The sequence below is a fragment of the Rhipicephalus sanguineus genome, chromosome 2, assembly GCF_013339695.2.
Source record: "Rhipicephalus sanguineus isolate Rsan-2018 chromosome 2, BIME_Rsan_1.4, whole genome shotgun sequence".
Lineage (NCBI taxonomy): Eukaryota > Metazoa > Arthropoda > Arachnida > Ixodida > Ixodidae > Rhipicephalus > Rhipicephalus sanguineus.
In genome coordinates this window covers 152,234,051-152,260,079 of record NC_051177.1, presented here as the reverse complement: position 1 = coordinate 152,260,079, position 26,029 = coordinate 152,234,051, and the positions used below count along the sequence as shown (strand labels likewise).

At 50.1% G+C, this 26,029-nt stretch overlaps 1 pseudogene; it reads left to right on the top strand.

Moving 5' to 3' along the window:
• Positions 1-25,558, top strand: part of LOC119383806 (uncharacterized) — a 58,080-nt pseudogene extending 32,522 nt beyond the window's left edge.
• The last annotated feature ends 471 nt before the right edge of the window (positions 25,559-26,029 follow it).

Genomic DNA, 26,029 nt, shown 5'->3' with positions numbered 1-26,029 from the left:
AAGCCCGTCACCACGGGATCGGGCAGGAACGAGCGCATCGAGGGGTCCGCTCTGAAGCCATGCCCAAACCAAGTTGGGCGCCAGTTATGTGGAGATAGGTTTGAGAGATGCTTACCCTATGAGGCGACCGGGAAGGGACGCCACGTTCACAGCCGCATCGAACAAAGGCGCTACAGCCGGGTTGTCGACTATCCAACACGGAGAAGAAAAGGCACTCGAGGCAGGTTGTTAACAACCACGGGCTTATTAGGGAGCTTTCGAATAGCATACGCTAAGTTAGCGTTTGCGGCACGCTATTTGAGTCACTTAACAGGAGCCCGCATGCGGTTAGCGTACGAAGCTTGCGCAGTTGCGGGAAAAACAAACGCAAAGCTTTGCGTACGCTATTCGAGAACTGCCTCTTACCCCAACATGCAGCGCAGTGCAACAGACACGGGCTTGCAGGCCGTAAACGAAACTCCGCCAGCGGCGCTACGACTATCACACAAAGGGCAGCAGCCGAGTGCACGGACGACAAGCCACCTGACAGAGCAGCGCAGCGCATCAACCCCCCATTCGGGCCTGAGCGCATCTGGTGGTGGTGGTAGTGGCGTAGTGGTTTGAAGAGGAAAAGGCGCCTAATATCTGCAGCCCGGTCGCATCTGACGCGGCAAGCCAGCGCTAGACAGAAGCGAGATCATGGGAAAGGGGGTTGTCACTGGCGACCAATGAGGACAGTCGGAGCGCAGTGACGTGGGCTAGAAAAAGCCCCTTGATCTTGAAAGGAGCGACACTCTCCTCCGCGCGCGCGTTTTCCTCCTCAATTCCTCTCGGATTTATCCCCTCCCCTGGCCGGCGCGGTGCGCACGGCACAAGACGCTGCGCCGTGCTCCCTATAGGGCTGCAGAAATTAGGCGTCTTATTCTTCCTCTAATCACACAATCAATCAATCACGGCATGCTGAGCACTGGCTGGCTGCAGCTGCATCAGAATCACTGCGCGCTTTTCTTTATTGGCCCCTTGAAGCATTCGATGAGAACCTGTCTCTTAAGCAATAGTCGCGATGAAAGTGGGCTTCCGATGGAACAAAGTGACAAATATACTTTAAAGCACTTCGATAAATGCAAACGGAAGCGCCTCGAAAAACTGAGTATACCAACTGGCGGCTGAGCGATTTAGCTCTCCGTCGCCGCTTCGGCTGTCCGTAACGCGGAGGTTTATCAAGCGCATATAATATAACCAGCATAAAGTATAGGCGAGGATGTCTTTCATATTCGCGGTCTTGATGAGCTCAAAGAAGGCAGCCAAGAGGGAATATGGTGGTTTACTTGAAATGGGCCAAATAAGTGGACCCAAAGCCTTTTTGTGTCAATGCCGCTGCCAGACGTGCAAGCACACGATGCAGGCACGCCGGCACACACACACGCTCACACACACACGTGATAAAGACACGCACGCACATACATGCACACGCGACACAGACACGCACGCACATAGATACACACGATTGCACGCATGCGATACAGGTACGCACGCACATACACACGCGATATAGCTACGCACACACGCGCGTACACACGTAATACAGACACACATACGTACACACGCGAACAGACACGCACGCACTTGCGCATACACACGTGATACAGGCACGAAGGCTCATAGAGAAGCGGTACAGAGGCTCGCGCACATACAAGCAGACGCGATACCGACACGCACGCACATTCCTACATACACGCGCGATGCAGACGCGCACGCACATGCATACATAAACGCACACGCGCATATACAAGCATGCACATACCTACACACGCGATGCACACACGCACATACACAGCGATACAGTTACACACGTGCACACACAAGATACAGACACGCACGCACATACATGCATACCTGCGTGCACACGCAATACAGACACGCACGCACATACTTCACACACCCGAATACACACAAACGCGCGCAGGCGCGCACACACATACACACATACGTACGTACACGCGTGCCGATACAGACATGCAGAAACGCGCGCAGGTGCATACATGCACACAACACACACGTACGAGCGCGCACACACAGGCGCACACATTCACTCACACGTTACCACGTGTGCGCGCCCGCGCGCCGTGTTAACGTGTGAGTGAAGTGTATTGGCTTCCGGACGTCGAAGTGTGTAACGTGGAAGTGTATTGGCTTCCGGACGCGCGCCCGCGCGCCGGGAAGCCAACGCATGGCTCGCAATAGTGCCGATTAACGGCTGTTTCCGGCACTCGAGCCGCGCGGGGCCAACACACGCGCTAGTAGGGAACGAAGCGCCAAACGGGAGGGCGTGCTCGATTCCCACGCAATGTATATACGAGAACTGAAACACGAAGTGTCAAGAAGTGCGGGACGCGGTATACGGACAGAGATCGTATAACTTGTAGGTAAATGTGCAGGAGCTGAGGGGGGAGGGTGGTTTCAATGCAAAATAAACAGAGAGCAATTCAAACGCAGCTGAATGACGAAGCCATTAGTGTGCACGCTTCTCCTGAATGAAGAACATCGTCGCGGAAGAGCCACCTCTTATTGACACTCTGTATTTGAAGGATAAAATAATGTAGCTGTAGGGTAAACAGATTTTGTTATCATATGATTACATCAACATGTGAAAAATATATTTAAGTGCTTACAAGCACTATGGTCATCTATGGTAAGGCAACGCATCTGATGAAGTATGTGCACAATGAGTGCGAAATTTCAGTTTGTGCAGCTAGTTTCATTGTTGGGACTTGGTAAGCGGCCATCCTAAGAAGAATGATGCATAACCTTTAAGCAACTGGCCTCACGTAACATGACAAAAAGCAGGCACACGTTTTGATTTTGGCAGATTTTTTTATTATTTAAGATTACTGATGGTAAACTGATGGCAACTGAACGCTCCTACCAGTTACAGGACTGCCAATACCATGTCAAAACGGAGATATCTTCATGCGAGTTTAAAAATTCCTGCACAATAAAAACTTTCGTACCAACATTTCATCATTTTGTTCTGTCACATATTCAGAGCCATCCATAGGAACTAACGAAATCGCAAAACTACTCACGGTTACTAAAACAAAAGTATATACATGATTGCGTTTGTGTAGAATCACGAGGAGACATTCATGACTTCGTCTTCTAACGCTCTTGATGTGCCGACTTGGCAGGATGGAGTCAACACTGTACGCCTCAGTGATAATGTAGAAGTGTCCTTCTCCACATGATTCTCTCGAACGGAATATTCTTTCTGCCGTTGCATAAGTGCCATCTGGTAGGACAACAGCAGTAGTGTTGGTTCTCACGTGCTTGTTGTACCTTTCTGAGGCAATTACAGCTCACCGAACCTTCACCATACGAAACTCAACCACCTCTTTTTCCAGCAGTTGCGTACGCGCAGGAACATCACGTACCACTTCAGGGTTGCCTAGAGGAGTAATGATGTCCAAGCATTCTTTTGCAGAGCTTTCTTGTATTAACGAAATTCCTTGACTGCTTGCGCGCGCCTTCAGAACTAACAAACTGCTACGTAGCAGAAGCCCGGTAACAACATGCAAGGCCACTTCATTGGCGGATGTAATTAGCAGCAAAAGACTGCTCATGCTTGTTTCAAAAGTGAAACAAAAATGTGGCAATAAAGGGCCAAACAAAAGAGCGCACTTTGATAAATGCAACACCTAGTGAACGTTGTATGTTCTTCCGGCCACGCAAAAATGCAACTCCAACAACAAACTCTGTCAGCAGCTGTGTGCAGAGGCCTACATCTGCAGTTCAAATCGAATCCTTCAGAAGGAGAAACACACCTGACACAAGATGGCACCAGGGAGTAAAGTACTTCTCCACAAGCCCGTTAGTCAGACAAGGGACACTGCAATCAAGAAGCCCATATTACCATTCTGAGGCCTTCCAATACTCTCTCACCTGCAGCCACCTTGGCTGACTGCTTACACATACAAGCATTCGTATTTCACAAAGCCTTTCATTTATAAGCCTCATGGCAGACGCCATACAGCAGTAATATTCTGTCCCTGTGTCCGAAAACCACAATTTAGCTGTCTCGAGACGCCCAGAAAGATGCAATGCATGTAACCGGGACCCCAGGACCAAGAAGGACTAAAGTCTGGCAAGTTAAAAAGAGGAGAGGGGCTCTTTACTACATGTACAATGGTGCCAGTACGTCAAGCAGCCCTCATGTCGGCCAGGATCTGTTCGTTGGTGCGATCAGGGTAGAGTTGATCCATGCAGTATTTGGTAGTACTTCATAAAAATTAAAAGAGTACACATAATATGTTTAAATTTGCGGCAACTGCTTAGTAAAGCAATCAAAGGGACTAGTTGGTGCATGTTGATGGTGAACAGTATAACTTGAACAGGTGAACTATAACTGAACAGTATAACTCATGATGAACTTAGTATAACAGGCAATAAAGGACTAAAGGACGATGGAGAAAGAACAAGTGGACGTGCGTGGTGCAATACATGAATGTGGCAGCTGAATTCAATTTGATTTTACAGTCATCTGTAATGGAGGTAAGTTGTGACAATTATTCAACCACACAGATTGTTACATTCTGTCGCAATGGCAGTATTTCTCTTAGCTCGCTGACCTTTCTAACCTCCAAAAAACAGCGGTTAAAGATGCTAAGTATTTTATGGGACTTGTCTTCTACGTTGGTCACTGGATGGTAGCACCAGCTACAGGCGAAGTACCCGTTGATTGTACCATCTGCTGCATCGTAGCTCTGGCAGGTGCATCTGCACAGCAGCATATACAGAAGACCTGCAGAATTTTGGAAAATGATGAAAATATACATAGGAGAGTTGTGTGGTACGTGTGCTCAAATATTCTGCAGAAGGCAATTTACCTTAGAGCACACGTTTGTGCCAAAAAGTGTCCATGTGATGCCACTCGCATTTAACTTCTCTAGTTGTTGCACAAATTCCTGCAGAAGCATTGCCATATGTGGATGTTGTTCGCCACACCACAAAAGTGGTGCCATAACGTTGCTGCAGCGGAGCCTGGGTGGCAGTTCGTTTACAATAACTTGAACAGGCCATATGTTAAAGTTGGACGATTTGTAAACAGGACATCTGTCACTGTTCACAGTCAGCGTCAAATCATGTGGAGCCATGGCAACGTTTTCGCGAGCACTGCGGTACTGGCTTTCTGCCAATGATGTGCTGACTAGAATAGACATAAAGAATAGAGAATAGACATAAACTGCCTTTCAATCGGCAAAATTACGAAAAAGTTGCCTGCAAGCATAACATCTTGGCCGACATGTTTTTTTTTTTTTTTTTGCATACTGCGCATTCGACACGAAGCTCTTGGCGTTCCTCTAGGCTGCCCTTTGTTTCAGCAAGCAGAAACTTGCAATCTGCGCGGTAAAAATTGAAAATGACTTCGGTCACATACGTTCCACAAAATTTCTTGAAGAGGTTTTTGCTTTCCGGACATTTCCTCCCCAGAAGGTTGTTGAAAAGTCTCTGAATGTCGTCAATTGCAGCCCTGGACAGACCAAATTTAAGAGACATATCTAAGAGCAGTATATAAGCGTCACCTCGGGTGACTGTCCCACCATCAATGAACGAATCGCAGACATCGTTAGCGTCTGTATCTCTCAGATCACAGCTTGGTCCCGCGCTGTCATCAGCCGCCAAGTAATCTTCTTCCGCGGAAAATGGCCACGCTGGTGGCGTGACAGATGAATGTGAAGTTGTGCATTGACTGTGAGTGAAGTCGCTGCAGTCCCTATCGCTGTTTTCCTCCGAGGTTGAGTTCAAGTGCACAGATTCATTGCACATTCCGTCTAAGTGAGAGTTTGCTGGCGATGTTGGCGAAGATGTCGTTGATGCCATAGACGACGAAACATGATCGGCCAGGGCTCGCGCAGCACCGTCTCTACAGGATGGCAACGGAGCCATTTCGTGAACTTGGGCATGCCGATGTCTGATCACGGGTCTAGATAGACCTTACACCTTTTACGTGGAGCCATTTCATGTCCAAAAATCCAGCTGTGTATGTCCACGTAAATAATAAACAGCTCTAGTTCAACGGAGACACGACGCACTACAAGAGCGCGGGGTAGGCTTAAGTGTTCCGAACAGCGTGCTATGGATTGAAACGTACAGCAAACCTAACGTGCAGCAGTACTACCCTGCACTAAATGCTCCATAATCGCAGTTTTTTTCATAACAAAATCTCATATCTCTTAATGGTGCACCATAAAAATATGATAAAAGTGTCAGCAAATTTTGTTAAAGAACTAATAAATACTGTCTTATTTTACGTACATGCAAGAACTACATTTCGGCGCTCGAAGACAAGGCAGAGTCGCCTGAGCGTGAGAAGGCCGATTATAATCTCTCTGCGCGTTCCATGTGCTCGAACAACAAGTGGAAGTGTTCTGTCTATCATCTCCCGCATGTTTTGTGTTCACGCGTTGATGCAGGATGTTTGCTCTCGTGAGATTTGTAGAAGAGCAAACGAACAACCGCTATGTCGTTTCAGTAGCTGACGTCGCGATCTATGAACCAGAAAATGACCTCGACTTTGACAACACGGTGCCCTACGATGCGTATTCGCATGGCGAGGACGAAGATGAAAACAGCGGCTTGTACGCCGTACAGATGCTCAAGCTCGCAGGTAAATATATTGTTAAAGTGCGCATGCAATTACAAAACGCGCTTTCTGATCGATTTTGCTGCTCTCCGAGGCCGCGTGCAGTGGATTTGGGTATGCACCTGTGCAATAGAAAATATTGCATGAACTTTATTATCTGAGATGCTCCTCGTTTTACTAACGCTGAATTATAACTCGTAACAGACTACTGAACAGCTGCACCCCTAGGCGGGCAGCTGAACGTGCTGACCGCGTACTATTTCCGATAACTACATGTTTAAATGACGTGTATCAAACCACTGAAAACGATCCGACTTGACATGATGTTAGCATGAAGTCCGACAACGATGAAAGGCTGAGCACCTGCTGAACGTATAAGCCCAGATGCAATGTCGTTATATGACCAGAAAAAGACAATTGGCCGCGAAAAATTAGGTATATATATATATATATATATATATATATATATAGTTTTACGATTATCCTGCAGTCAAGCGTATGTAATGTTTCATAACCTGTGCAGCGACATGGGAGGAAATGAATAGGTAGACCAAAACTAACAGTATGCCGATTCTGCCTATGAGGTATTCGGACGTGGACGACCTGCCCGTGCCTGCAGGGGATGTCACCAAAAGGAAGAAAGGCATCAGACAAGTAGATTCATAGTTTTCTTGTTTAAGTACGCTGTAAACAACGAAGTGCTTAGTTTTCAAGAATTTTACTAATGTACCATTGTCATCTATAATAGCAGGAAAAAGCAAAGCAACAAAATCAGGCAACAGCAAGGAAGCAGCAGTATGAGTCTGTGCTGCGACAATACACAAAAATGCACTGGGGGAGAATCGCGATGTTGACGAGATTGTACACGACGCAAAGGCGCACCGGCATAGTGGAGCTCCACCAAAGCATCGCGAGGATCCCAGGTACGTTGACAAGAAATGTGTAGTTTGAAATGTGTGCAAGGGTGAAACATTATTGCAGCTGACTAACCGCTCGTTTAGTTCTCATTGCAATCTTCATTTATTCTGCGTTCTTAACAGCGAAGCTGTTTAATCAATCGGTAACTTGTACTCTGTCGAGCAAAACTCCACAGGTGGGTATGCGCCACAGGAATTGGGCAACTCCCACTGCCGAGTACAGCAGGTGGGAGCTTTTAGGAAAAACTGTGCTCTGAGAAGTCGAGCACGTGAAACACGTGAAAGAAAGAAATAGAAAGAAAACGAAAAAATAGAGAGAGAAGGACAGCAATAGAATGAAACAGACATGAAAAAGAGATAGAAAAAAACAGCAAGACAGAAATAAACAAAGAAAGAGAAATAAAAACAGTGAGAAATAGAATGAAAGGAATACAAAATAGAAATGGAAAAAACAGAGAGAAGAAAAAACGAAGAAAAATTAAGGTAGACAAAGAATACCACCCAGCTGCACACTTCCTCCAGGCTTGGTACGACTACTGCGAAGCTGCCATATTTTTCTCACACAGCATTGACGTATAGTATAGCATTGACGACGTACTTGTAAGCAACTCACAATAAGATGCTACAGGAAGTGGCCACGCAGACTTCTACAATGCTTCGTGGCCCTTATTTTACAGCGAAAGCTGTTATGAGATCATTTCACCGGCCGTTTTTGGCGCCGTAGTTGTCCGCCGCCGCCGCCGCCGCCGGTGTCCGTAACCAGTATCGCTCGAAATAAGAAAAAAAAAACGAAATAAGAAAAAATTCCAGGATGGAACGAGGTTCGAACCTGGGACCCCTGCGTGGGAGCCCAGTATTCAACCTCTGAGCCATGCCGGTGCTTGAAACTGCCTTGCAAAAAGGTCCTATACAGGCTTCATGTCGGGAAGGAACCACATTAGCATATGCAATATAGCGTGGTAGAAGAGTAAAATAAGCACCAAGCGTCGCACAACGCGAATTCTGTAACCAGGCGTCACACAATGCCAATTGCGCAACGAGTAGGTTGTTGAATGCTTCCAACCCATTACAAAGGACTCCGCCATAATTCTTCATCGTCATCAGGCACAGCATCAACAAAGTGCGCATAATGCCTTACATGCGTTTAGCAGGTACCAATGCTCTCCGTAGAATGACGAAAAATGGCACAGCGCCTGCTGCCCTACTTCTCAAAAATTACAATGATATATAGCGTAGTGGGTTCCTCGCAAGTGCACTTGTATTGGTTGCCAAGGAAGCCCATAAGCGCATGATCCATTTCCTCATGGTCTCAGTAAAGTTCTTCGCCCCCCCCCCGTCTCTCTCCCACGTCAACGTATGGTATACAGCATGACGGGAGAGGGAAATAGCGACCGGGCGTCACCCAATGCAAATTACATAACTGGTGGGCCGTTTAAAGCTTCCAACCCATTACAAAGGGCTGAGCCATAATTCTTCATCGTCATCAGTCGTCGCGTCAACAAAGTGCACATAATGCCTTACAAACGTGTAGCTGGTGCCTCGCTTCTCCGCAGAATGAAGAATAATGGCTTAGAAGGTGCTTCCCAACTTCACCAAAATTGTGATTTATGGCGTAGTGGGTACCGTTCTAGTGTACTTGTATTGTAGCCCCAAGAGAGCTTACAACGGGCTCTAGAAACGCCGCTTTTCCAGCTTTCGCTGTGACTGTGCTGCGGTTTCAGCGCAGGCCTGGCGTTTTTTTAGTTATTTTTGCTCTATTGTGAGCAGTCTTTCTTTACCCAACAAAAAATGAACTCGAAAAGTAGCCTGCCCCATTCTTTGCTTAATATTGATTGTGTTTGCACAAGCTGCATCTCTGTACCAAAGCTCCATGATGGCAGATGTACGTGCAAGTGTATTATTTTATTGCGATAGCAATTATATGGACAGTCTCAACGGGTTTTCGCTATCACCGTCGCTGTTATGTCCTTCCAGTATGAAGTCTAAATCGATAAGATCCTCCCGCGTATTGTATGTTCTACCGCGGGTGAAAGCACGCGAGTAAGGGCGACGAACGCGGCCGAAGCAACGTTCAAACGAGCCGACCCATTTCCCTCGCTCAGAGGGTGCATGCGATGCCATCACCCCGCTCGGGAGGCCTGACGTCAAGGCAGACAGGAAACGCCGCGCCCGTCTTTAACGAGCCTTAAAAGATGCGAAGGCGCCGGAGGGGGTAGTGTCGCGCGAGGAGCAACTTTGAACTTTGAATCTAAGGGCGCGGAAGCCGTACCCTCTTACACACGCGTTTTGTAGTTACGCGAGATCGGATACAAAACAATTAGCTGCCAGGCTCACTTCGTGTAACACTACATTTTGTTGCTATCGCATTCATTGCTTCGCCCTTGCGGTGAAACTCACTTTTTGTGTACACACTGCAATATATTGGTTAAAGGGCATCAGCAGGCAGTGAAATGATTAGGTGATGGCTTTTGACAGCTGACACATCAAAAATGTATGGGTAGTTGGGCTAGCAGAAAGCTTGCATAAGCCACAGTATAAGCCACAACATAAGCCACAGTATAAGGCGGTGCTGTATTCAATATATAGTGAAACCTCGGAGATACGAATTTCACGGGACCACCAAAAATATTCGTATCATCCGAAATTGGTATCACCAGAAAGCATGGAAAATTAGCGTGCAACAAAAGAAAGCTGGCGTATATTTTCATTTATTGTTTCTCAGGGCCGCAGCAACGTCAGGAAGAACCCTGAATGATTGTCAGTTAAGTTCTTAGATGTCGGCAGTCATACCAGCACTCGTAAATATACGGCCCGTACTCGTGTATTTATTTAATGAACCAGGTGCGTTGTGACCCGCGACAGCATTAGCCCCTTCAAAATTTCAGTATGTTTTCTTGCACGACAATGGAGTACTGCAGCAAAAGTAACAAAAAGAGCTCTTTGACGCGGTGAATCAAGCCCACAATATTGGAGAACCATGGTCCTGTGTTATGATTCTGTTATCCCGGAGGTGTTGGGGATGTTTTTTCAGCGATTTACGGCCGTGCCCACACAAGTGCGACCTCAACGGTCGCGCATGTTGACGTTGTGAGGCCTGACTCCTTCGCCAAGACCTTCCTCGCCTTCTTTCGGTCCTCGTCCACCTTTCATAGGATGTCTGTCTGATGCCCAAGGCAGACACGTGTAAACACAGTACAACGACAGCAGCTCGCGTCGACGCGTTAGAAAAAAAAAGCATGGCGCTAATGTCATCAGTAATCTAAACGCGAAGGCACACGGAGGCACTAAGAGCCTCAAAGATTCGCGCACACAATCTCGGAGGCCGTGACGCTTCTCTGAAGGTTTATTTTGACCGTAAAAAAAGTGTTTTTCTTACACCGTGATTCTGATGATTTGGCGGTGCGACGCGCATGCCCACGCTTGCGTTCCCGCGCTCGCACGTGCTTGGCGCGTCTTCCGCGACAGCGCGGACAGCACCTCTTCGTACCTGGGCGGTAGCGTACGTTCGTGTCAAACGTCGCTGCGTGAAAATCGGTTCGCAACAACCGTACTCCAGTACATTGCAGGCCAATTGGCCTCGGCCGGAACTAACGAAAAATTCGTATCACCCCGAAATTCGTACGAGCTATGATCGTTTCACCAAGGATTATAGTACAATGCTGTACACTCAATTGACGTCTTATTTATCTCTGCTGTAGCAAACTCTTGGGAACAGAGGAAATGACCAGTAAATGACTGTTCTTGTCTACTTAATAATTTTACGTGCCCGCTGTCATTAGTGTCTTGAAGAAATTTGTGATGGGTACTTGGTACGTGACTATAATTGCTAAGTAAATTTTGCACTCCGTAATGCACCACCTTTGAATATGTTTATAATGACTTCAAGCTTACCAATATCTTTTTCTGCACTCTGAACATTATCTAACCATGTCGTGCACGTGCTATCCTGTTTCCTCTTGCTTTCTACTTTGGCTTGCACTAGTTTATGCCGCTTTATCCAACAGTCAGTATGACATGACCATATTAAGAGACATTTTGTTTGAGGACCTTTACCTGGAAACAACATTTGGAATTGATCTTCCTTATCACCAACAGATTAGTTCACATAATCACAGCTTTTCACCAGTCCCAGAGTACAAAAGAATTTGACGAGCAGTAGTTCAATACTGTAGAATGCAAGTTTAGATAGTCGTTACAATTATTTAGCAGTACACGAGATTTTACTGTTACAGATTACGTCTGCGCATTGTTTTAGACACTACCAATCGGTTGCGAATACATATTCTCTATTTTCTTTTTTGTCACCCAATTTTTTTCTAGCGAATTTTTTCCAGTTCATTGGACCCAGCGCACATAACAAGATGGTTACTGCGCCGCTGGCGGTGTTTTTGTGATCGGTTCGGCTGCCATTTTCACTCGTTAAGCGAACCATCTGCTTCGTTTTGTAAACGTAAGGTCATGGCAGAACCCACAGAAGCGACTCAAGCTATATTTAGAGCGTGACAGATACTTTAATGGGCCACAGTCTACGCGCCGCAGGCACGACAAGGCACACGCCAATGCTGTCGGTGTGACAGCTCAGACTGCGAAAGCTGTCACTGGAGCGGCCCATCCGTGAAACGCCGTACCGGCTTCTAGCAATTGTGACGCTTCAGATGATGGTAATGCCGACGACTTATCCACGGAAGAGTCTGTAGCGGCATCTTCATCACCGCTCACGATCATCATCACCATTTTACCATACGCGCCGCGCCTCTCGCGCAGCTGATGCCTAGCGCTCGAGGCGCGAGCAGTGAAGAACGAGCTCACGCTCCTGGGGGCTGGACGCCGGCAGCCGCTGCCGCTCTGCTTATACCAGGGCCTTCTAATAAAGTGGCGAGACTTCGGCACGGCCACGGCGGCCGCCTTCACGTCTCCCTCACGCTACAATTGGTGACCCGGCCTTCGACCACGCCCTTCGACGAGCGGCGCTGCCATGTTGCCGTCACTCTGCCCGCCAGTGAAGCCGTTCCACCCGGCCTACCACCGAGCGTGGTTTATGCAGCTCGATGCCATTCTTGCTCTGAATGGCATCACGGCACAGCCGATGATGCACGCAGTCCTGCTCCAAGCGCTGCCGGTTGAGCTACATCATCTGTCCGCCGCGTCGTCATCCAGCCCGCAGCCATACGACGACCTCTGCGCTGCGGTGCTGGCCCGCTACGGCGAGACGTACCGCCCGCTACCGGGGACCCGTGAGTTCCAGGTTTCCCCTCCAACGCGAGCGGTACCACCCGGCCTGCAGCCCTCCCATGACGGCGAGCTACCTTCCCCGGCCATGTCTCTTTCTCGCTCTCGTCCGGCCACTAGCGCAGCAGTTGCTGCGCCCGACCACCCACCCGACGAGATTCCGAACGTTGCTGCTGCCTTCGACCAGTCCGCCACGAGGTGCATTCCTTCGCCACCCTCGGCCGACGGTCCATCAGGCAGGCCCTGGAGTCGGACATCGACATCGCACCGTCCGCTATTCGCTCCCCAATTGTGGCGGATTCGCCGTCCTCGTCCATCGACCATCACCACGTTTCAACAACCTCGACACTATGTGCGTCTTGCCAGCAGCGACCAGCATTGACCTCGCAGTCCGCCGCAGCTGAAGTTCGAGCACCGAACCAACACCGGCCGAACTTGCGAGACGCTGCTACGATGACGGAAGCGTCTGAGGACGAATTGCCTGGTTCGCCGATGGCAGAGCAGCCCGCACATGCCACGCCTGCCGCAAAGGCAGACATCCAACACGCCGACCTACGCACCAGCCCTCGTGTGCCGGGCACAGGCGCGGGCACAGGCGCGCTGTCACAACCTCTGGCAGAGCCTCCGACTGCGGTGTTCCATGACATCACTCCTCCGGCGTTCTTAACGGGGGACGCGAAACATCAGCGGTGTACCTTGAATGCAGGCATGCCCTTCGACACGGCGAAAGCGTCTTCTACCGCTGCCCGACGCGCTTACCTACCACGTGCCGTGCACCTATTTCCTACTCGCATTGCGCGTGGCATGGTTCTGCAACCACGACGTTCCCGCGTCCGTCGACTTGTATACCAGTGCCAGCACGTCCGCCGCAATGCAAAGCTGAGGTCGGCGTTGCGCCGCCACCGACATCCGCGTCAACGCTGTGCCCGCACAGGAAAGACCCATCGCATCAGCTACTCGTCGATGGTTGCTCGTCGTGGCTTCACTGTGCCATGTCGCATAGTTTTGCGCGCATCGCCCGCACCGGCCCATGTGCACCCGCCCTCAACTCCATCTGCAGGCACCTCTGCCAGCCGCGCTGACTCGCGCTACCGAAAGGCACCATCAAGTCGCCGTGGGACCCGCCTGGCCACGACCCCAGCGTACTTTCGCCCAGTTCTCCGCCCGCTGCGCTTCTCCCAGAGCCGTCCGCCAGAGACATAATGGTTTCCGATAGTCCTTCACCGTTGACGACCTGGACTGCCCACGGACATTCTGTCTCGCGTCACCAGCCTTGTATTACGCCCCCATAGTTTTTCATTTCGGCTTCATTTCTGCGGGGGGGAGTAATCTGTAGCGGCATCTTCATCACCGCTCACGATCATCATCACCACTTTACCATACGCGCCGCGCCTCTCGCGCAGCTGATGCCTAGCGCTCGAGGCGCGAGCAGTGAAGAACGAGCTCACGCTCCTGGGGGCTGGACGCCGGCAGCCGCTGCCGCTCTGCTTATACCAGGGCCTTCTAATAAAGTGGCGAGACTTCGGCACGGCCACGGCGGCCGCCTTCACGTCTCTCTCTCGCTACAAGTCTTAGAATCACAACTGCAGTGGTACCTCCCAACTTGACAGCGGCGAAGCAGTCACTGCTGATGGCGACGAAAGTGGCACTTCAGACTAATATTTCAGTGAAGACGACGATCATGATTTTGAGGGTCCCCCCTATTGCAAAACCCAGCGCCACTGGGTACCAGCGTCCAGTGCCATGCCTGATTATGGGCCCAGCGTCGCGCTGGATACTGGGCCGCTGGGGCGGCGTTTTACTGGCAGGCGCTGGGTACTCAAGCGCAAAACGGCTCTACAGCGTTGAAACGGCGATGCCTAGGTGCCCTACATAAATATATTAGTAAAGAAAGTAATATAGAAAGCATTAGTGCAATAAAAAAAAGCCGTTTGAAAAAAAAAAAAAAAACCTTCCACCACGAGGATTCGAACTCGCCACCTCTCATTCTCCAAGCGAGTACTCTACCACTGCGCCACGCTGAAACATGTCGGCTGTTCCGTAAAAGGGCTAGTCAATACAGTAAGACAGCGTTTCCTTTCATATTTTGATGTCGCGTATTCACGGAAGACGCGATATTCCTTTCAAAATCAAGCTTGCTTCTTTATTAGACACACACAAAGGGTTGGCGGCAACGAATGAAATGCCCAAAATGGGAAGCGTGCTAAGTGTCTTTCAGAATTCCCGTCTTAACTCCGAAAAATATCAAATGGACCGAGGAGCAGGGTACAGTTTGACGGCTGTTACTGTCGATTTTTAATAGCCGTTTCTCGCCCTTGCTAATGATCAACACGTACAGAAGCTTTACGATGACTCGTTCGATAAACACGCGCCTACATGAATTCATACGGGGTAGTTTTCTCGCGCGAGTGACATTATTACTGCGGAGCGGGCGTGCCTGTATTCTGATTTGCAGTTCTATCGATCACTACAACTAGAAAACCGCTCAGCAAAAACAAATGCAATTTGTTGAAAAAAGATGCCGGTGTGTTCACTAACGCGTGCCAGTTGACACGTATGTGTTTTGACGTATGAGTCAGAGAAGTGCCGGCGAGTGCGGCCGGCTGCTTTCGGTGAGCCTGCGTTCGTTGCTGAAAGCGAGTCGCATCGATGGTCATCGCTCCTTGTGCGGACACCGTACACAAGAAAAAATGGTTATTTTAAATTAACGGATGTCCAGACTATACTTTACAGTAATTCTTACACGTTGGAATTGCGTGTGCTTAAACCAAGAAGCGCCGGTGGCATGCAGACGGACTCGGCCGGTACGCTAGGCCTAACGCTCGCTGGGAGCCGCACTGGGTAGGACCAACGCCTCCTAGGAGGCGTTGGTAGGACCGATCTCGGCGCAGATGAGTTGCGATGGTTCAAGTTTTTGCATTTTGGCCTCGGAACGTTTTTAACTGTTACCTAACGTGTAGGTGAAGTAAGTGGAAGTGCAAGAATTGCCCGAGATGCGTTTCCGGTGTGGCGATATCGAACGACGGCTGTTTTCTGGCCTCCGTTGGGAGGGTTCGCGAAGCCAGAGCTCGTTTACTTCTTGCCAACTGCGCGGCGATGTAACGATTTGCTCTGTATGTTCAGACCGACGCCTCGAGACTTATAAACGTTACAATATGAAGTCATTACCGCAACTCATCACGGATGCAAAACTAATATATATGCGCGGCATGCACGAAATGTGTATTCATTGCTGCTACGTGCTCCGCAAAAATTAACGACGCTATTGGCACTGCATGAATAAAAAAAAGCGTGCTAGAAAGCAAAATGATCAGCGTTGGATGCTCTAGGTTATTAACATATTTTTCTGCACATTCGACAGGGAAACATTAAAAGTGACCGTGATTTCACTTATCACGTATATCATGAAAATAGTGCGCATCTCATCGTCTTTCTCTGCCGCTAGAATTTGTGACACATGTTTGGGACCCGTTAGGATAGCAATTGGCGGTACCATCGAATCAAACATTCGATATTGAATGATACCAAAGGATTTCGCCGCGCACAATACTGAAAGCAGCGCGCGGCACTGGCAGAAACAGTACAGGTTCCAGTATGTGCCAGCACACGCCAGTGAGAATTCAGCGTCTCCAGCGCTTCCCAGTGAGCGCCAGCGTCACAGCGGCAAAGCCAGTGCCGATACCAGTGCGACCCAGCTCTTTCCCAGTGCGTTCACTGGAGTCCCAGTGAATCCGAGCGTATACCAGTGTTCCCAGTGCAATCCAGTGCCAAAAAACGTACTGGTATCACGCTGGGGGTACTGGAACGACGCTGGTTTTTGCAATAGGGCCTTTAATGAAGACGAGGCGTTACCAGCTTGGTTTACACAGGATGGCTACGAAAAACTGGCAAACTCCAACGTCACTAAGGCGGGCACGCTAGCGTCACTCATTTCGTTCGCAGTATCACGTTGTCAAACGTGGTCTGCTCTGAAAGATTTGATCAAACTAGTAAATTTGCTTCTGCGCGCAGACGCTTTGCGGCGGAGCAAATTTATGCTAAGCAACTCTGGGCGAAGAAAGTGGAAGGTACTGTACAGCACCACTTCTGTGAACACTGCAAGTGCATCATGACAGAGCATGATGGTTCTGCTCAATGCACGAACTGTCACATGGTCAAGACAGTGTAAGCTTTAAAAGATGAAGGCTCTTTCTTGGTAATTTTAAACCTCAAAGCACAACTCGAGTTTGTCATCGACCAGACAAAAGAGCAGCTTCATGACAATCTTGATGCCCTGCAGCAGCCCTCTACAACAATTCATGAAATTACAAGAGCCCAGTGCTATGAGAATTTGAAAGAAGAACAGCACGTTGGTCCAGGTGACCTGACTCTCACAATAAATACTAATGGCAGTCCAGTTTGGAAGTCATGCAAGACTTCAGTGTAGCATTTGCAATTCGTAATAAACGAGCTGCCACCAAACATTCCATTTAAGAACACTGTTCTTAAATCGGATGCCTTAAATGTTCTTAAATCGGAAGCCTCTCGTTCGGAAGAACGCATCCACTGATGCAGTTATTCCTGGAAATATTTGTGGAGGAATTCAATAGCACAGGGGCAGTTCCCTGGCAGCAAAAATGAGAACCTCGTGCGTCAAAATCTCTCGTGTTGTCGGTGTCTGCTGATGCACAAGCAAGAGCATCAGTCCAAGACATGAAGACGTTTAATGGGCACTTTGGCTGAACATGGCGCCTGATGCGAGGAGAGCACAAGGACGGTGAGTATCACTTTGAAGTTCAGACTTTCATAAGCATCATGTTAACATTGTATCAAACATAGTCATGTGAACATTTCACGTATGTTACAATATAAACACGTACACACCATGAATTTGTGAACACCTTCGCTGCACTGTTAATGTCATTGTTTTCGGCTTTATTAGGTTCCTTGCGCTAAACCACGAAATTTCCAGCAGAAGCACGACAGTCAAGCAGGGTCAAGGAGGAGATGGAAGCGGCTACAGTAACAAATGATACTGTAAATGGCTTGAAGAGACCAGCTGGACTGATGAACCTGAAAGGTCAGTGAAGGGGCATTGTGCGATCGGGGAGCCAGCCTGCCGCAACAGTGCTATGCAATATTTGCTCCGGGTAATTTGCACGTGGCTGTGAGTGCTGGGTGCACACAGGGAGTGGACACCGGCAGCTGTGTCCGTGTAGCATTTAACACAGTGAGGTAGGTGATGAACACTCGTGTGCCCACATGTTTTTTAAAGGCCAACTCCGGCGATTTTTCGAGGTCGATGGATCTCAATGAAATTCGCTGGGTACGTTCCTTTGCACGTTTCCGTCATTTATGCAAAATTACAGGCTTGAGACATGTGCAGATTGTTTGCAAACGAATTTTCAAGATTGTCTGCAAACGCCCTCCTGGCTTCCCACAATTATTGGCAACATTGCGTCTGTGACGTCAGTATTGGGAAGGCGGCGCAAGTGACGCAGCCGAGGGCACCGCTAATTTCGACGCTTCAGCCGCTACAGCGAGCGTCTGCTGTGCACAAGGTGACGGACAGCGTTGGTTTGGCCGGCGCTTCGCTGGTCCTCCCGGCTGTCAGTTTTCATACTCGGCGCCGTTGTGACCGGCATGCCTTGCACGACTTCCGGTTCGTTCGTAACAACGCCTACGTCATACGTAGACAGCACACTTGGTTGGGTTTCGGTTTCGGTGTTGCGCTTTTTTGCTTATTTAAAATTATTCTCCAATTTGCCGAGTATTTCTGCTATCGGGCCCGTAACAGGAGCGTCTCAGGAACACAAAAGCACCATTATTTTGACATGGCCAAAAATTCGCCGGAGTTGGCCTTTAAGGATTCTGTCCGCTTTTAGAACTGCGCCATGCTGCAGTACTTTTGTTTAAAGATGCATCACTTATTGAAGATTGCTGTTTGTTTTTATCTCACTAACGTATACACACTGCACAGTGTATAATGAAAATAAAAGGGGTTTACTTGAAGTAGCTGAGCAGGGAGCACGTGCTCTCTTCTTCATATTTCCTATGTTTTTTGCTGCTTTGTAGATGTTGTCACTCATGCTCCTTCACTAGCTTTCACTCACTGCGAAAATATGCTTCAAACATGGTATGCAGTACTGTGACACTGTTAGACTATTCTATAATGTTTATGGCACAGGGAGGTTGTGGCATTATGTAGTGATGCAGTGTGTAACTTCATTGCTGTCAAGACGTTTATTAGCGGGCACTCGGCGACGACGACAGTCAAAGCGGGGCCGACTCTCTGCACGAGGGGGCGTGCTCTCAGAGAGGAGGCGACCCACTAGAAGGCGCTCGAGAGGACGACCCATTACCGACTACGAACGCTTCGCTACAATCACCCCGGGTACGAAAAGGGAGCCGCCTGGCGACCTAGCAGCTTGTCAGTATGAGCGGGTCATGATAGGGCTTCAGGCGCTCCACATTGACAATGTCGCGCCCTCGACGGCGCATGTCCGAAGACGGTTCGACGGGTTCGATCAGGTAGTTGACCGGGGATGTGCGTTCCACGACACGGTAGGGGCCTTCGTATTTGGGCAGTAGTTTGGAAGAGAGGCCAGTTGCAGTGGTCGGGACCGAGAGCCACACGAGCGCTCCAGGGAGGAACGTGGACTCAGAAGTGGTGGTTCCACCGCGAATGCTCTTCTGCCGCTCTTGTTCGTGCGTTGTAAAGGTCTTCGCAAGCTCGCGACATTCTTCAGCAAGCCTGGCTGTGTCCGAAATAGGCGCACATTCAGATTGATCTGGCTTGTAGGGAAGGATGGTGTCGATTGTGTGCGACGGGTGCCTGCCGTACAATAAGAAAAATGGTGAGAAACCAGTAGTGCTCTGAGAGGCGGTATTGTAGGCGTACGTGACGAAGGGCAGAATGGCATCCCAATTTGTGTGGTCGGCGGCGACGTACATCGAGAGCATGTCGCCGAGCGTGCGGTTAAAGCGTTCGGTGAGGCCATTCGTCTGCGGGTGGTAAGCAGTAGTTTTGCGGTGAACAACGTTGCACTCTTTGAGAATGGCTTCCACGACTTCCGACAAGAAGACACGGCCTCGATCGCTGAGAAGCTCTTGGGGTGGTCCGTGACGCAGTATGAATCGGTGTAGTAGGAAGGATGCAACATCGCGCGCTGTAGCCGCCGGGAGGGCGGCGGTTTCGGCGTATCGCGTTAGATGGTCAACAGCGACGATGGCCCAGCGGTTACCAGCCGAAGTCAGAGGGAGTGGTCCGTACAAATCAATGCCTACGCGCCCAAACGGACGGTTAGGGCAAGGTAATGGTTGTAGACCTGCTGGCGACACGTGCGTTGCAGGTTTTCGGCGTTGGCAATCGAGGCAGGAGCGAACGAACTTCTGCACGTAGCGGTACATCCCTCGCCAGAAGTATCGTTGTCGAATGCGGTGGTAAGTTTTGGATACCCCAGAGTGCGCGCATTGCGGGTCAGAGTGGAAGGCCTCGCATATTTCAGAACGCAGACTGCGGGGTATCACTAGTAGCCACTGGCGGCCGTCGGCGTCGTAATTGCGTCGGTGCAGTAGGTCGTCGCGAATGGCGAAATGGTGGGCTTGACGACGCAACGCGCGAGTGGATGGTGTTGCGGACGGATCAGTGAGCAAGTCGATCAGCGAGGTGATCCATTTATCCTTGCGCTGTTCGGTAGCGATGGTGTGAACGTCGATTGAAGCAACAGCTATGTGAGATAGTGAGCAGGCGGCATCGTCGTCAGGCAAGGGAGAGCGCGAGAGGGCGTCGGCGTCAGCATGCTGGCGTCCGTTGCGGTACAGCACGCGGATGTCGTAGTCTTGCAGGCGAAGTGCCCAGCGGGCGAGACGGCCTGAGGGATCCTTCAGGGACGACAGCCAGCATAGTGCATGATGGTCGGTGACGACATCAAATGGGCGACCATACAAATAAGGTCGAAACTTTGTAAGGGCCCAGATGATCGCCAGGCACTCTTTTTCTGTGACCGTGTAGTTGGTCTCGGCTCTGGTAAGCGTACGGCTTGCGTATGCCACGACATACTCGGGGAACCCTGGTTTGCGCTGCGCAAGGACAGCGCCGAGGCCTACACCGCTGGCATCCGTGTGTACCTCCGTTGGGGCCGTAGGATCGTAGTGGCGTAGTATGGGAGGAGACGTCAACAGACGACGGAGCTTTGCGAACGCGTCGTCACACTCGGACGACCACGAACTTAGGGGTCCGTTACCTCCAAGGAGCTTCGTCAGCGGCGATATGATAGTCGCGAAGTTTCGGATAAAGCGCCGAAAGTAGGAGCATAATCCTACAAAACTGCGCAGTTCCTTGACGGACGTAGGTTTGGGGAACTCTGTCACGGCCCGAAGCTTGGCTGGATCAGGGAGAATTCCGTCCTTGGACACGACGTATCCTAGTATCGTCAGCTGCCGTGCTGCAAATCGGCACTTCTTTAGATTCAGTTGTAGCCCGGCCTCGCTCAAACGCGTCAAAACATGCCGCAGGCGTAGAAGATGCGTGGAGAAGTCCGGGGCAAAAACGACGACGTCGTCGAGGTAGCACAGACACGTGTGCCATTTCAAGTTGCGCAGAACGGTATCCATCATGCGCTCAAAGGTCGCGGGCGCATTGCACAGCCCAAACGGCATGACGTTAAATTCGTACAAGCCGTCGGGTGTGACAAACGCTGTCTTCGGTCGAGCGTCATCAGCCATGGGGACTTGCCAGTACCCTGAGCGCAAATCGAGCGATGAAAAAAATTCTGCTCCTTGCAGGCTGTCGATGGCGTCGTCTATTCGAGGTAGGGGATAAACGTCCTTACGGGTGATCTTATTGAGTCGTCGGTAGTCCACACAGAACCGCACAGAGCCGTCCTTCTTCGCAACGAGAACGACAGGAGAAGCCCACGGGCTGTTGGAGGGTCGAATAACATCGCGGCGAAGCATGTCTTCGACTTGCTCGTTAATTACACGACGCTCTGCTGGCGATACGCGATATGGACGTTGCCGCAGTGGTGGTTGGGTGCCAGTGTCGATGTGATGCGTGACAGCAGACGTGCGGCCGAGAGAAGTTTGCGCGACATCGAACGAAGAACGAAATTCTTCCAACAGGCATAGAAGCTGGGAACGCTCGACCGATGTAAGGTTGTCAGCAATCGAGGAACCAAATACATCAGCGGGTGACGAATCAGTTGTCGAAACCGCACTGAGCGGACGGGAGCTGGCGCAGTGCGTGTCACCCGGTGCGTCCATAACTTGTGCGTCTTCGAGGGCTTCCGCTCTACCGAGACATTCCCCTCGCACCAACGTAACAATGTACGGGGATGGGTTCGTAACAAAAATATCGGTGTCGCCCTTAGTGACTTGCACGGTCGCAAATGGCACCAGCAAGCCTTTCTTATTGAAAACGCGGTCCGAGGGAGAAAGGAGTGCAACGGTGTCAGCGAGACCGGTGCAGTACACTGACACAGCCGTTGACGAGTTTGCAGGAAGTGTGGTGTCGTCTTTGACGAATACCTTGGTCGCAGCCTGTAGGCTGTCCGCCGGCGTCAAATCTGGGAATGGTGAGAGCTCTATTTCGGCTGGTGCGCACCGAATTACGGCGTCGTGACGTGCGAGAAAATCCCATCCCAGGATGACGTCGTGGGAGCATGAACAAATTATGATGAATTCGACGGCGTACAGAGCGTCCTGAATCATGACACGGGCTGTGCACACCGCTGTCGGGTGAATACTTTGGGCGCTGGCTGTACGGAGGGAGAGCCCGGAAAGTGGCGTCGTCACTTTTCGTAGTAGTCGGCTAAATTTAGCGTCCATAACGGATACGGCAGCTCCAGTGTCTACAAGGGCCGATGTGCGCACACCATCTACAAACACGTCTACTACGTTTGATGGGCTTTGCTGAGGGCTTTGGCAGTTCGATAGCGTCGCAGCCCTTGCCACTTGGACTGCGACGACTAGTTTTCCTGGTCTCGTGCGACCGGACGAGGCCGCATCGGCGACAGTGATCGGCGTCGTGGGGATGGTGAACGGCGGGTAGACGAAGTTGGGCGTGACGTCGGTGACATAGGCGGCGGCGGGTCGTAATACGGGCGGCTGGACTGGTTGGTGGCGGTTGATCCGACTCGAGGCGGCTGCATGCGGTTGCAATAGCGGGCGACGTGACCGGCGCAACCGCACGCAAAGCAGATTGGGCGGTTGTCGGCAGTGCGCCATCGGCTGGCCGGGCTAGGTCCCATCCATGTCGCAGGACGCGAGGGAAACCAATGGAAACCGAGGGGAAACCGCAATGGAAACCGCGAGGGAAACCGAGGGGCGGCGGCTGATATGACTGCATGGTGGTCTGCATTCGGGGCGTATGGATGACGTCGGCGTACGCAGCCGGCACACTCGCTTCGAAGGCCTGAGGCCTGGCGACGGCTCCGGCGTAAGTTAGCGGGGGCACCACAGGGAGCGCTGGGGGCGGCCTGGCTACTACTTGCGCGTAACTGAGAGGCGCAGGCGCCGGAGAGGGCTGGTGGTATTCCGGCATGACCTCCGCGATTTCCTGCTCGATTGCCCGGCGTAGGGGAGGCAGCAGTGTGGTCGACGGCTGTTCAACGTGCTGCGGGTGAGCGAAGGCCAGTAGAGAAAACTGGCGGGCAATTTCCTCGCGCACGAAGGACTTGATCTCAGCGAGCAAGATGGAGTGGTCCGACGTGGCCGACAAGCCAGCGAGATCGGCGTCGCGTGATGGAGGTCGACGCGTCATCAGCCGCTGCCGGCGCAGCTCCTCGTAGCTTTGGCACAGTGTGATGACCTCTGCCACAGTGCGAGGGTTTTTGGCGAGCAGCATGGTGAAGGCATCGTCGTCGATGCCTTTCATAACGTTCCGGATCTTGTCGGACTCAGACATTGTCGCATTGGCTTTCTTGCACAAGTCGAGCACGTCTTCAATGTAGCTCGTGAAAGACTCGCCGGCTTGCTGGGCTCGTTCACGTAAACGCTGTTCGGCTTGCAGTTTGCGAACGGCAGGGCGGCCAAACACGTCGATGATGGCGGTCTTGAAATCCGACCACGTAGCGAAATCGGATGCGTGGTTGTTGTACCATAGGCTTGCCACACCCGCGAGGTAAAACACGAGGTTGCTCAGTTTGCCTGCCTCGTCCCATTTATTGGGGACGCTCACACGCTCGTAGATCGCGAGCCAGTCCTCGACGTCGGTGCCATCCGCGCCGGTGAAGACAGGAGGGTCGCGGATGCGGGGGACACCTGGACATGGCGTCGGTGCAAGAGGAGGCGTTTGCTGGGTGGCGTCTTGAGTCATGGTAGCAGGCACGGTACGGGATCGAAGCTCCAAGGGCATCGAATGCGGACCGTAGTTGTTGAAAGGGCACAGCACTCTCCACCAAATTGTCAAGACGTTTATTAGCGGGCACTCGGCGACGACGACAGTCAAAGCGGGGCCGACTCTCTGCACGAGGGGGCGTGCTCTCAGAGAGGAGGCGACCCACTAGAAGGCGCTCGAGAGGACGACCCATTACCGACTACGAACACTTCGCTACATTGCTAACATATTTACATGAGGTGCATCTCTTTCTTCAGGTCTGGACCTTGCGACTGGCAACAACGTGGAGTATATGCATTATGTACTCCAAGGTGTTTCAAGGCAGCTCACTGAAACAGTCTTGTCAAGTTCAAACTCTGGCCAGCGCTTCTATTGTGGTAATGTAGTCCTGTCCACTTGGTCTATCTCTTTTGCTTACATATAGATATTATAAGTAACTTCATTTGTGATCTTAAATGGAACACTTGCATGAAACAACACGAAGGCACAAAGGGATGATAGGCACGGGGTTTCCTCTGGCTGAATTTTATAGCAAACAATATATAAATTCGACATGGGCATATAAGTATATATATATTCGCCAGGCTATGAAGCACTAGACTCATGGTTTATTGAAATACCTCTAGCGCAGATGAAATGCAGAAGGGCAGATGGAGAAATTGGCATCTTAGAAACTGAAGAAAAACTGCACATCTTGAAAGTGCTCTCATCAAGTGGTGTCTGATGATAGGCAGACTTCGCATCAAGGCAGCTTAAGTATGTAGCATTGGTTGAATTGGTTTCCAAATCCTCACACCTAGCGCAAAGGAAAGTGCTATCACTTCACACATAGGCAAAGGAAAGTGATGTTACCGCCAACAATGGCTGTCCCAGAGCAAGCCTTTTATGAAACCACATTAGTGAGCATCTGTATTGTGCACATCTAATTGGCTTCCGTGTCGTTTCACTTAGCGTGATGTTCAGAGGGGTACTTTATAATTACACATTAAAGATGAATTAGCAATGTTGCTGTTAAAGCTGACAACCACTTTTTTGGCTGCTCTTTCATACTGAATGTGTTTGGTAAATTAAAATATTTCTAGTCGAGTCAAGATTCAAGCTTATTCTGTAAAGAGGTGAATTCCGTTTGCATTTGATTAATGTGCAGTGCCATTCTATCAAGGTTGATTTCTCATAACCCTACACTTTTCAGGCTATATATACATGGTCACAATATTGAAAGTAATCCAACTATTGTGCATTCCTTGCAGGTGCATCATCGACACTGGCAAAAAAGACGTCAGGCTACTATCCATAAAGCCACCTCACTGCATCACAAGGTTGCCGACATCCATTCAAGAGAGAAGCCATTGGAAGGCGTCCGAATGGAAACAGCGGCTCCTCTTTTATTGGCTGCCTTGCCTGTCCGGTATTCTTCATCAGGACTATTGGTGGCACCTTGCCAAGCTTTGTCAGGGAGTGCATACACTGCAGTAAAAGGAACGCACACTCCATGAAATTGACAAAGCAAGAGGTGCCGAAGCATCAAAGTGTAAGCCAAAACGCTGAATTGTAAGCAGGTGGTGATGCATGAAAATGCTGCCAGCAGGGATTAATTCTGCTAGTCTTTTTTTACCCCATTGCATTAATTTCATTTAAGAAAAGGAAGCGTTGTTCCTATGTGCAGTAAAATGAATGTTCAATTCTGGTTGCAAAATGAGTACATTAGCATCAGTGAAAGCTTCTTGACACAGCTCTTTATGCTTAGTGAAGTTATACTCAACGACCTGAAGGATTTGATATGCTGTAAAATCTCGAGCGAGCGCCCCCTCCCCTACACAGAAGGATAACTCGACAAGATTTCGAAGAATATTTTAGCCGTCCAATTATGTTGCATATCACACGTCCTTTTTGCCTATAAAGCTGCCATGAAGAGTCCCATTTTAGCATGTTTTTGTAGCACGTAGC